At 39.8% G+C, this 13,818-nt stretch overlaps 1 long non-coding RNA gene across 1 annotated transcript; it reads left to right on the top strand.

Annotated features, from left to right (window-relative positions):
* The first annotated feature begins 4,862 nt into the window (after positions 1-4,862).
* On the top strand, positions 4,863-6,815 carry LOC121403663. The gene is made up of 2 exons (XR_005967428.1): positions 4,863-5,479; positions 6,692-6,815. It is a non-coding gene; the product is annotated as an uncharacterized LOC121403663 (long non-coding RNA).
* The last annotated feature ends 7,003 nt before the right edge of the window (positions 6,816-13,818 follow it).

The raw sequence follows: 13,818 nt of genomic DNA, 5'->3' as shown, positions 1-13,818 counted from the left end.
AAGGGCTTAAAGGCCAGGGGATTATCTACCACTTGTAAAAACTGAAGAAGCCACTCAGATGAGTGGTGAAACGTTTTCAAGAAAACTCAAAGTCCAGGTGCTTTAGACTTAATTTTTAGTGATGAGTGAACCTGTCCCATTTGATTTTGCTGAAAAAAAAAGTGCAAAATGGTTAAACAATTTGTGAAATGGCTAAAAATCAATGAAATACATTTAAGTCAGTGGAAGTTTATTAACTTAAAATGCATTAAACTTTTTTCACTCCAAAAGTTGATTGGCATTTTTTCTAATTCTTTTACTTACACAAAATGCATTACATAGTTACATAGTTACATCGTTAAATTGGGTTGAAAAAAGACAAAGTCCATCAAGTTCAACCCCTCCAAATGAAAACCCAGCATCCATACACACACCCCTCCCTACTTTTAATTAAAATTCTATATACCCATACCTATACTAACTATAGAGTTTAGTATCACAATAGCCTTTGATATTATGTCTGTCCAAAAAATCATCCAAGCCATTCTTAAAGGCATTAACTGAATCAGCCATCACAACATCACCTCACTGTCCTGACTGTGAAGAACCCTCTACGTTGCTTCAAATGGAAAGTTCTTTTCTTCTAGACTAAAGGGGTGGCCTCTGGTACGGTGATCCACTTTATGGGTAAAAAGGTCCCCTGCCATTTGTCTATAATGTCCTCTAATGTACTTGTAAAGTGTAATCATGTCCCCTCGCAAGCTCCTTTTTTCCAGAGAAAACAACCCCAACCTTGACAGTCTACCCTCATAATTTAAGTCTTCCGTCCCTCTAACCAATTTAGTTGCACGTCTCTGCATTCTCTCCAGCTCATTTATATCCCTCTTAAGGACTGGAGTCCAAAACTGAACTGCATACTCCAGATGAGGCCTTACCAGGGACCTATAAAGAGGCATAATTATGTTTTCATCCCTTGAGTTAATGCCCTTTTTTATGCAAGACAGAACTTTATTTGCTTTAGTAGTCACAGAATGGCAATGCCCAGAATTAGACAACGTGTTATCTACAAAGACCCCTAGATCCTTTTCATTTAAGGAAACTCCCAACACATTGCCATTTAGTGTATAACTTGCATTTATATTATTTTTGCCAAAGTGCATAACCTTGCATTTATCAACATTGAACCTCATTTTCCAGTTTGCTGCCCAGTTTTCCAGTTTAGACAGATCACTTTGCAAAGTGGCAGCATCCTGCATGGAACCTATAGTTCTGCACAATTTAGTATCATCTGCAAAAATAGAAACAGTACTTTACAATGCCCACCTCCAGGTCATTAATAAACAAGTTGAAAAGCAAGGGACCTAGTACAGAGCCCTGCGGTACTCCACTAACAACACTGGTCCAATTAGAAAATGTTCCATTTACCACCACTCTTTGTAGTCTATCTTTTAGAGAGTTCTCTATCCAGGTACAAATACTATGTTCCAGGCCAACATTCCTTAATTTAACCAGTAACCTTTTGTGTGGCACTGTATCAAATGCTTTAGCAAAGTCTAAGTAAATCACATCCACTGCCATCCCAGAATCGAGGTCTCTACTTACATTCTCGTAAAAAGAAATTAAGTTAGTCTGGCAAGATCTATTACGCATAAAACCATGCTGTCACAAACTCATAGTATTATGATTTGCTATGAAGTCCAGTATCTTATCCTTTATTAACCCTTCGAAAAGCTTTCCTACCACTGACATCAGACTAACTGGCCTATAGTTTTGAGGCTGAGAACGGGAACCTTTTTTGAATAGAGGCACCACATTAGCAATTCGCCAGTCTCTCGGCACTATGCCAGATCTCAATGAATCCTGAAAAATTAAGTAAAGAGGTTTGGCAATCACAGAGCTAAGCTCGCTAATTACCCTGGGATGAATACCATCTGGCCCTGGACCTTTGTTAATCTTAACATGTTCAAGTCTCTTTTGAATTTCTTCATGTGTGAACCATGCATCATTAGTTGTATTACTAGAATTGGGAGTGTTAAGAAGGAAACCTTCACTTACTGGTTCCTCATTTGTGTAGACAGATGAAAAATACGAGTTCAGAATCTGCGCTTTTATTTTGTTTTCATCAACCAGCTGACCCACCCTTTGATAGTAAGGGTCCCACCCCTTCCTGCTTCATTTTTTTACTATTAACATATTTAAAAAATTATTTTGGATTTTTTTTACTGCTTGCTGCAATATCCTTTTCTATAGCAATTTTCGCTTGCCTTATAGCTTCTTTGCATGATTTATTGGCCTCCTTGTACCTTATAAATGTTTCGGCTGTACCAGCTAACTTGAAAGCCTTAAAAGCACGTATTTTCTTACCCACCTCAACACCAACGCTTCTATTGAACCAAAAAGGTTTTGCTTTGCAACGACGTTCCTTGCTTACAAGTGGAATATACTGACAAGTATATTTATTAAGCAGCATTTTAAAGACTTCCCATTTTTGTTCTGTGTTTAACCCTGTGAAAAGCATTTCCCACTTAATATGTTGCAGAGATGCCCTTATACTGTCAAAGTTTGCACGTCTGAAATTTAGTGTTTTAGTTACTCCCTTATAGAATTGCTTCTGCAACAGAATCTCAAAGGAGACCATGTTATGATCACTATTCCCTAAATGCTCACCCACACAAATGTTAGAGATGAGTTCAGTATTGTTAGTTATTACAAGGTCCAAAAGAGAGTTATTCCTAGTAGGTTCTTGAACGAGCTGGAATAAAAAGTTGTCATTCAGCATATTTACAAACCTACTAGCTTTTTCTGTCTTAGCAACCCCATTACCCCAGTCAATGTCTGGATAACTGAAGTCACCCATAGCAACAACTTGACTCAGCTGTGAAGCCGCTTGTATCTGCAAGAGTAGCTGGGCTTCATACTCGACACTTATACGAGGTGGTTTATAGCATACACCAATGATAATTCTTTTTGTTACCTTTTGCCCAGTCGAAAATCTCTACCCAGAGTGATTCTACACCCTCACCAGTGCCAGCTATTTTTATTTCTTTAGCTCATGGCTTTAATTCAGGCTTTACATACAAACACACCCCTCCACCCTTTTTAATCCCTCTGTCCCTCCTAAAAAGGGTGTAACCATTTAAATTCACAATCCAGTCACATGTTTCATCCCACCAGGTCTCAGTGATACCAATTATATCATAATTTTTAGAGCATGCAATTAATTCTAGGTCTCGCATTTTACCTGACAAACTCCGTGCATTTGCCAGCATACAGTGGAGGTTACTACTTTTACTTTTGAAATGTGCATTACTTAGTGAAGAATTATACGTTAAGTTAGTATTATTCTGTTTTCCTTGTAACAGAGGGACCTCCTTAGCTGGTAAACTGTATGCCCCCCTCACTCCTCCCCCATGACCCCTTACTAACCCCACTGCCCCGTCTACACTAGCTTCCCCATAATCCTTTATCTCACCCACCCCCCCTTGCCTAGTTTAAACACTCCTCCAACCTCTTAGCCATTCTTTCCCCAAGCACCGCGGACCCCCTTCCATTGAGGTGCAAACCGTCACGGCTGTATAGGTTGTACCCCAACGAAAAGTCAGCCCAGTGCTCTAGGAACCCAAACCCTTCCTTCCTGCACCAAGACTTGAGCCACGCATTTAGCTCCCTAAACTCCCGCTGTTTTCCTAAACTTGCACGTGGCACAGGCAAAATTTCAGAAAAGATTACATTGGAAGACCTTTCCTTGATCTTAGAGCCTAGATCCCTGAAATCATTCTTTAAGGTCTTCCATCTACCATTTATTTTGTCATTAGTACCGATATGCACTAAGATAGCTGGGTCGTGCCCAGCCCCACCCAATAATTTGTCTATCCGATCAACCACATGCCGAACCCTGGCACCAGGTAGACAGCAAACTGTTCGGTTGTAGCGATTCGGACGACAAATTACCCTATCCACTTTCCTAATAATTGAGTCCCCTACAACCACAATCTGCTTAGGCCTGACTCTACTCTCCCCCCCACCACTACTAGAGAAACTGGTCTCCCAGCTGTTAGAGAGATCAGCCCCATCTAGAATTGCCAATCCAGAGTTCATACTCCCATCATCTTCACACAATCTGGCAAATTTGTTGCGATGTATAATCTCCGGATCAGCCTCCATTTTCCTTTTGCCCACCTTAGATTTTCTAACTGTCACCCAGCTAGCTGCCTCAACATCCTGCTGCTGTTCTGTTCCCCCCAAACTATCTGACCCCGCTAGGTCCTGCTCAGTGAGCAAAAGACTCCTTTCAAGATTGTCAATCGACCGCAGTGTTGCAATTTGTTGCTCTAGTGCTCTAATTTGAGCCTCCAAAGTGGCAATTTGCTCACAACCACCACAGAGGTAAGCATTTTGGATCTCTTGTTCCAAATCTGCATACATATGGCAGACTGTGCACTGAGTCAGACCTTCAATCTTGCTAGCACTCATTATCCCAGTTACAGATCAAAACAGGAAAAAATAAAAATAAATATATAAAATAAAAATGAGGGTTTAGAACAAAACTTTTGACCTAGTTTGAACCTCCTTTAGTTTTCAACTCCAGTGTTTATAACTCCACTTACAGATCCCCCATTTAACTCTGGTGTTTGTAACTCCACTTACAGATCCGCCACTTAACTCTGGTGTTTATAACTCCACTTACAGATCCCCCACTTAACGAGCAAACACTTAAGAGAAGCTAACACTAGAGCAAGCTCCACTGGAGTGCCAGGGGTTCTATTTATACAGTCTGTTCAGGTGCAACTAATCAAACCCCACCCCTCAAACGGAGGGAAAACTGCAAAGTAAAGCAGGTTGTGACAAACTTGCTGTAAGCACACTAGCACACCAAACTTTGCTGTTTAGCACCCAAGACAGAAAAAAAAACCTTTAAAAAAAATAAAACCACAGTAGTTAAATATAAAGTGCATTGAAGTGAATGTGAGTTTTGTCTTACTCCAAGTGCATTAAAGTCAGTGGGAGTTTTTTTTCTTTAGTTGTTTTTTTCTTTCCAAATGCATTAAAGTTAATGAGCATTTTTTCTCAAGTTTTTTGTGGATAATTTCTACAGCGGTTTCATGAAAAAAAATTCAGGCGGCAAAACATGAAATTTTGCCAGAAAACCATGCCTGGGGAAAAATGTGCTCATCAATATTAGGAACATGACGACAAAACTACTGTAGGCAACTGCTGGCAGATTTTATACAGAGGTACTGTTGGCAGAATTATTAGATCTGAAAACAAAGTGTAATATCAAACAAAGTGATGTGATGTTTGGGACTAAAATGGTTTATTTCACTTTATTTTTGTATTTGCATGGAGGGATTATTTGCTGGTACTCAAGCATCTGTGTTTGTTTCCTGTCTAGCCAACCATCAGCTCCCAGTTCTGCTTTACACAAATAACCAAGAGATACATTGGATTAGTACCATCATCTTACAAGGCAGAGTAAGATCAGTTACAGTACCCTGAAAAGGTAATTTACATTTACTTCACTCTTGCCAGGTCTGGTTCTTATTTAGATTGGAAGAGATAAGTGTTCTGATGGTACTAGAGCAGGGTTGTAACTATAGTGGAACCATACCCTGTGACCGTTGTGGGCCCCAAGAGGTATATGGGGCCAGTAGGGCACTGGCTGATCTTTTTTGTATATGGAGAAAAAGAGAAAAGTACCCTGCTAAAACTAGTTTTAAATGTAGGTCACCAATAATCTTAAATTCCTCCCCAGCAGTCAGAAGTACATATAGGTTTCACGGTTGGTAGCTAATCATTAGTGCAACATACACCTGGGTATTAGATCAGAGGTCTATGCCCAGCAAGTACCTCTAATTGGATGGTCTATGATGCAGACAGTACAATTAATTAATTAACACGGGTGAAAAATTGCTTATCCTAATCAAAATACAATTCAATACCTTGTATACTTTGATAAAGAAAAGTTCATTGATTCTAATATAAAGTGCATAAATGGATTCAACAATTCACTCTGAATTAGATAAACTAAAGTGCAGTGCAAATAATTATAGATAAGCCAATCCTTATTTAATTCTAATAATTATAAAAAGTAGGTTGTGTGACAGTATTTGGTTAATCCATCCCAATTAGTTATAGAAATTCATAGGTCTAAAGTGCAGTGCAATAAATATATACAGTTCCAATCCCCAAATAATAAATAGTAGGTAAGGTAAAAGTATTCTGTGACCAGCAAAAAATTAGGATATATTATGCAACCACTTTGCTCCAGTTCATAAGAAAGTAGTAAGAAATTGAAGTAAAGAACAGTGGAGTTGTCCCAATGCTTGCTACCTAGTATTTTTTCTATCCTTGGGGCACCACAAAGCAAAGGAAGGCAGGGTAACCGTGACTGTGGTCTTGTAAATTACCTAATCTTATACTCTTAAAGAAGGCTAGCTTATACAATAAAACCACAAATCATGGTCCCCTAGGAGTTGAGTGAGCAGTGATAAGAGGTAAAGAGTTGTATGAGCTGAGCAATAGGTTGAAACAAGCCAACCCTCTAGGAACAATTCCAGACTGAATTTTCAAAACGGTAGATACTGCGTAGTTTAGTTAAAACCAAATAACAAATGATTAGAGCAAAGAAACACTGACACTGTTTCACAAATATGCTTTCTCAAGGTGGGAACTCTGGCAGTAGTGATTTGAAATCTCGTTCTCTTCCTTGTAGGCTCGTCATGACGTATCCAAACAGAGGCAACTCCCCTTTTAAGTGCGGGACCAATATACCTGCTAATATGGGACATTGTTCTCTATTACATGTCCCCTGCTAAATAAATCTTCTCAATTACCATGCTCGGTCCACTTTTTGCCTTATAAGGGATGATTCATAATGTTTCCTAGGTATCTCTTGATATTATCTTTGTTCCTATGTGAGCATATATGGATAGCCGTCTTTTATATATATCTTGCCCATGATCAATTCCTAATAGATTGTATATATTTATTTATTGATTTCCTATGTTTTTAATATAAATATAATATAAAATACTATTTATTGATTATAATTTAAAAAAATGACTCAATGTATTTTAAAATGAATTTATAACATTTTATGAAATATTATTCAAATAAATTCTGTAAAGATTGTTTTCATTTATTCCTTTGGGGGAAATAATATCCAGTTTCAAATCCAATAGCTCTCACGCTTGAGAAGACTTTGTTCCCAATTGCCTTTCCGTATACCAAAAATTGATTTTCTCTAGTGTTCAAAATTTGAGTTTAGCTGGATCCATACTATGAAATCTATTAAAATGTTGTGGAACCGTGGACATTGTATTATCTGTTTTGTTATGACTACCTGCAGTCCTGATAGTGCTGAAGTGCTGTTGCATTCTCTGTTTGAGCATTTGTGTGGTCATCATTATATTTTTTTTTCTGACACAGGCATTCTATACAATATATTTGTAATAAAACCTACCTGCCCAGGTGGTCTAGTGGGGCGGCGCGGACGCTCGCCGCATGGTCCTCTCCCTGTGCCATCTTGCCTTCCTTAGGGTGCGTGCGGCGAGCCTGCGTGTTGTTTATAGGCGCAAACACGCCAGCGTGTTTTTGGCGCGAATTCGTTCCCCTATAAAAGGCCCATTCTGACTGCAGACAAATGCCCATGATAGAACTTGGTTTCTAGTGGTTTCCTGAGCCTTGTGCATCTGATCTGTATCCTGTTTGTTGATTACCCGTGTTTGACCCAACCTGTTCTTGACTACTCTGCATTCTATATCCAGACCCTTGCCTGCCTACGACAACTCTTCCAGCTTAACCCCTTGATTGACAACCCGGTTTGACCCTTGCCTGCCTGACGATTCTGATATCCGCCTGCCTCGACCCAGCCTGTCTGACCATCCTTCTGCCTAATGCTTTTGTACCGTGACCTTCGGCCCAAAAGACTTTGCTAACAGCCGTGCCCCTTTGTCAGCCAGAACATCACGCCTTGTACCCCTCGTTAAGTTCAGGTGACACCCAAGTAAGCTGAGAGCTCCTCCCGAAGCCCAACTGTGGTCACACTACTGGTGAAGCCGAGCCGAGACCAGGGTTCGGGTGCCAGTCGTGACAATATTACTCCTTGTGTTCTGCAGTTAATGTAGTTATTAATCATGTGTTTTTTCCTAAATCAATCTTCAAAGGAGGAGATCCTCATGATCTTATCACACATATTGCATTCCCCGCAGGGAAAGCATCCCCAGTTATTGTTAGTTTTATTATGATATGTTTGAAAATTACTTCTTGTTAGCATGTCCCTTAAGTTGGGGACTTTTTCTTGCAATATGGAACTCAAAGTATCATCCTCTAATAGTACTTGCCAATGTTTATTCAGAATCCCTTGTATTTGGGAACTGTGTGTGTTATATGTGGTGACAAACCGTATAGTGTCATTGGCTTCTTGTGCTTTTTCTTTTATTACCAAAAGTTCAGATCTCTCTGTGTGTAATGCCCTATGATAGGCTTTTTTTGATAATTTTACCTGAATAGCCCCTATGTGTAAGTCTCATTTTTAATTAATTGGCTTATTATTTGAACAGTTCCAAGGATGAGCAGTTACGTTTTAATGTTAAGAATTCTCCCGTAAGGACTGATCTCTTTACAGGGTAGGGATGGAAGCTAGAGAAGGTTAAAAGGGAGTTTTCTAAAATTCTTAGTCACCAGGCATCCCTCAGTATTTAGCTCGATCTGGAGGTCTAGGAAGGAGACAGACCTGTTAGATATATCCATCATTAATTTGATGTTCAGATCATTTTCATTTAACTTGGTCACAAATTCTACAGCCTCCTCCTCAGTACCGTGTCACACTATTAATATATCATCGATATATCTAATCCATTTAAGGATTTTGGGATGATATACTGACATCCCATTACTTCCCACAACTGTCTTTTCCCAGAACCCTAGAAATAAATTTGCATATGAAGGGGCACAGGAAGTACCCTTCTTGTGTCTGCAGGTAAAATTTACAATTAAATGTAAAATAATTGTAACATAAAACAAATCTCATAAGTTTACACAGGAATTCATCATATCTTCATGATCTCCCAAAACACTCCATTAAGAAATATCTTAAGGCTTTCAGACCCAATTCATGTTTAATGGAGGTATATAGAGACTCAACATCTAGAGTCATTAGGAGCATATTATGAGTAACTTCCAATTTCTAAACCCTCTTCTATGGGTATGATTCTTAGGTCTAGGTACTGGCTGGCTTTTTCTGTAAGATTGCAGTTACTGGATAAGATTAGTCTTCCCGGGGTGCTTTCCAGGTTTTTGTGGACTTTTGGAAGAAAATAAAACGTAGCAATTCTAGAGCTAGCTACCATTAGGAATTGTTTTTTGTTTTTAGATAAGATCATCCTTAAAGGCCTCATATAACATTTTATCATAAATTTGTTTGAAATTCCCTGTGGGATCCCCCAGGATTTGCCTGTAGCTTATCGAGGATAATTGTTTTTCTGCTTCCTCCAAGTACTTGGTATTATGCCATATTACAATGATCCCACCTTTATCTGATGGTTTAATCTGAATGTCCTGCCAGCATTGCATGTCCCTAACTGCTCTCCATTCATTCCTAGATATGTTACTTTCATATATATGACTGAAGTGTTAACAGATCTTTGGTGACTAGGTTTAAAAAAATCCCCACATTTGGAAAGATATTGGTAGCCGGGGTAAATTGAGATTTTATTTTTAATTTCTTTTTCCAATCCTCAATGGAAGAAGTTACTGGAATGACATTATCTGAGAATTCATCTACATTTTCCAGGAGTAATTCCTCTAAATCATGTAGGGCTCTTAGTTCTGTCTCTATGAGACTTTCTCCTACATCCAATCTCTCCTTCTGGCAAAAAGGTTTAAGTCTTTAACTGTGAAAAAGACATCAAGTTGAAAGGTAGGAGAGAGGAATAATCCCTTATTCAATACATTGAGATGTGAAGCGGTGAGAGTATGACTGGACAAATTAATAATGGTTACTGATCATTCCTCTTTTTGTACCTCCCCATCGGTGCATAATTCACTTTCAATTTCTCCCTTAGATTGGGTCTCCCCTTCTCTTGATTGTAGTCTCTGTAGGGGGGGGTGAGATTGTGAAGTGTCCCTCATGTTCCTCCCCTGTCCTAAAACAATAGGGAACTGTGTGTCTCGTCTGGAAACCAAACTTCCTTCTCTAGTTCTAATTGTGTAGTGGGGGTATTCTCTCTAACATCCCCATTACCGGTAATTGTGGGCTCCCTTTCTTCCCTCCATCTATTGTTCCAGGGGGTGATTTTCTTGTTGAAATGGTTCCCTTTTCTATGAGACCACCTATATACTGAAGGAATAATCCTTGCTATGCCTAGCCAGTTTATCTAATAAAGATGTATCAAACTTTTGCATTCCTTTCATAATGGAATATTTCAGAGCCGATTCCATATGGCAGACTGCCTGTGTGAGTCAGACCTTCAATCTTGCTGCCACTCAGTCTTCCAGAAAACAGTTATAAAGAAACAAGTGATACCAATCTCACGTATCCGTGATATGAAATTAATGGAAGAAATGACAGCCAAACATCACGGATCCTTACCTAAGCACGACAAGGTTTGGTCGAAATGGACCTATTATGTGTCTCAAGCACTTGTGCAGGACGGGGGGGAGTTGCGTGTATGATTAAGACTATGATTGTTTGTTGCCTTGTTGTCTCCCGCATGTAGCCCTCTGGTCGACCAATACTTTCTACCATTTTGGTAACTCTGTATATTCCCTCTGACATCCATGTACACACCCACTTCCCTTCTGTTTATTTTATCAGCAGAGAATTATGTATCAATGCCATACATGACTTGTTTTCCTGTTATATCTGTATCTTGTGCTTTTATTATGCATGGAAACTTAAATGCTAAACCAAATAAAATTTAAGTTACAAAAAAAAAAAAAAAAGAAACAAGTGATACAAAGAATTAAAATACATGATAAACTTTCTGTGTTCAACTCCTTTTGTTTGCAACTCTTGTGTTTATAACTTCCCTTACAGAGCACCCACTAACTCCTGTGTCTGTAACTCCACTTACAAAGCACCCACTTTAAGAGCAGCAATCCACAAGACCAGGCTGCACTGGAGTCCCATGGGTTCTATTTATGCTGTACTTGGGGGGGGGGGGGTACTTAGGGGGCACAACTGGCATGCTTTAGCAAAGTTGCAGCAGATGATGCAACTCTGTCAAGTAATTCTGCCCTCTTTGAGCAGACCTGAAGGCGTGTTTGAATAATTTTATACCCCTGAATATACCTCTTCTTAGTCGGATGCTAGATGATGGACCAATATATCTTATTATGCTTCATAAAGCATATTTTTGTGGAGACTTTTTCCAAGCAGAACACAAAAAAAAACATTTTTGTCCATTTGTCCATACAAAATCTCTTCAGTTAAATTAAAATGTGATGGCTGCTGAGCATGGACAGCCTGCTTTAAATCATCCCATACATTTTCGATGATATTCAAGTTGGGGGACTGTGACAGCCATTTCAGAATATTGTACTTCTCCCTCTGCATAAATGCCTATGTAGATTTTGAAGTGTTTTTAGGGTCATTATCTTGTTAGAATATCCAACTTCTGCGTAACTTCAAATTTGTGACTGATGCTTGAACATTATCCTGAAGAATTTGTTGATATTGGGTTGAATTCATCGAATCCTCGACTTTAACAAGGGCCCCAGTCCCTGAACTAGCCACACAGTTCCACAGCATGATGGAACCTCCACCAAATTTGACAGTAGGTAGCAGTTCAGTTCACAGTTTACAGCAGCCATCTTCCGGGTCTTCGTGTCTTCTTCTGGCACTTTGGCAATTTCGTCATTTCGGCGCATGCGCAGTTGTTGCAAACCAGGAAGTTGCTCCAACTGCACATGCGCCACTTCGCCGGTCTCAGTCTCAGATTACCGAAGACCTGGAAGATGGCTGCTGTGAACTGCGATCCCTGAATCTGCACTGAGGGAAAGTAAAAAGTTAGGGGCATTTCCCCGGGGTGGGCAGCTAGTCTGGGGGGAGGAGGGAGGAGGGAGGGGGGTCTACACAGGGTAGGGGGGTAGGGTTTTTTTAGTTAAGGGTTGAATTCTCCTTTGAGATGCTACAATAAGCAGCCATTTTGGAACCTTAGTTGAGAAGTGTCCCTGGCGCCATCTTCTATATTGACGTGAGCGCCGACACAGAGCTTTTTCGTGCGTGCACAGTTGGAGCCATTCTGGTATTCATGCCTACTGTGCATGCACCATAAAGCTCAGAAGAAAAGATACAGAAGATGGCGCCAAAGAGCTCCACTGCACTACTCTGAATGAATCCAAATTACAGAAAGGCCATCTACCATAGACTTGTGACAAATTGGAAATAAATACCTGGATTTGTGCAGCAAATGTGGTGATCCCAATGGTGCTCATTAAACTATACACATGCTCATCACTTCCTCAGTGATGGTGTACAAGTGATGGTGTACCAGTATATGTTTACAATCTCACTGGTGCACCATGACTGAGAAAGGGCCATTTAGTGTGTCTGGTCCAGATAATACCAGGACCCAATAGGTTTTTGATGTTTCCTGAACTGCTTATGGTTGATGGTTTGCTAAATAGGTCTGCCAATGATACTCTCTAACAACCTGGGTTTACAATTGTTGCCTGTCAACTCATAAGTCAACAGAACTTTTGCATTGGATACTTCCCCTGTTTAATGCATACCCATTTTATCAAACAGGGGTTTAGTGCCCAGCAGTGTTAGTAAACCACTTGTTTGAGACCATATTGTTATAGGTCTTCGCCAATTTGTGATTTGAAGTGTCAATACTGGCCAGGTTTTTCTAAAACTTTTCTATGGTTGTCAACTGCAGGGCTATTAGTCTAGCATAATCTAGCAGTGACTTCATAACTGCATTGTTTGGCAACATAGCCCCTAAATAAGCCTTTATATTGTGCCCACACTGCTGCGCATGTGCCTTGTTTTGATCCAGGCTGCCTTTGACCTTTAGTACATGGCCTTGGTCTTTACTATTACTGGGCATTGATCCAATCATCTGTCAGACTCCCCTCTGATGCTTTTTATATTAGTGTTTATGCTTCACATGTTTTAATATGTTTCATTTTGTACTTTGTTGTTACTCAATATCCTAAGGCTACCCCCTGTATCATTATATTTTATGTAGCACTGCTGTTTTATTGTGCTATGTGTAATGTATTGTACAAGCCGGACAGGATTTATAGTGGATGGCAGATATGTATCCCCGGTTTTTAGGTTCTGAGCCATCCATTTAAGAATGTTACCCTTAAGAAACACCAGAGGGTTAACCAGCCAGAAGGTGGGCTGGACAGCCAAGGGGTGTTTAAGGGAGTCAGCAGCAGGTGTGCAGGGTGTGAGAGAAGGAGCTGCACAGGAGGGTTGGGCTGTTGGGTTGGAATGGCTGTATTTTCAGAGACCTGTGGGGCCTGATAGCCAGGTGGATATTTTCCTGGTGTTTTCCCCACAGACCAAGCCTGGATAGTACCTTGGGGTACTGAAAACTTAAAAACGCTGAAGTAAGCTATTGTGTTTATTGCTGGACTTTATGTTGCTGAATGAAGCTGTTTTCTTTCTGTTACATTTTGAATGCTGCTGGAAGCTCTTTGTGTTCAAAATAAACGGACTGTTTTTCTTTTCACCTTGGAGTGGCCTGCATTTATGCTAACAATCCCACTGTGATTCCCCCCCAAATGTCACAGTATATATAGCAACCTGTTTGTGGTTCTTAATATTGATACATTTGCTGCAATGTTGATGTATTCCTGTAGTTTGTGTGCACTCTCATTAAA

Source organism: Xenopus laevis, chromosome 1L (assembly GCF_017654675.1).
Source record: "Xenopus laevis strain J_2021 chromosome 1L, Xenopus_laevis_v10.1, whole genome shotgun sequence".
NCBI lineage: Eukaryota > Metazoa > Chordata > Amphibia > Anura > Pipidae > Xenopus > Xenopus laevis.
This window is presented reverse-complemented; position numbering and strand designations above follow the sequence as displayed.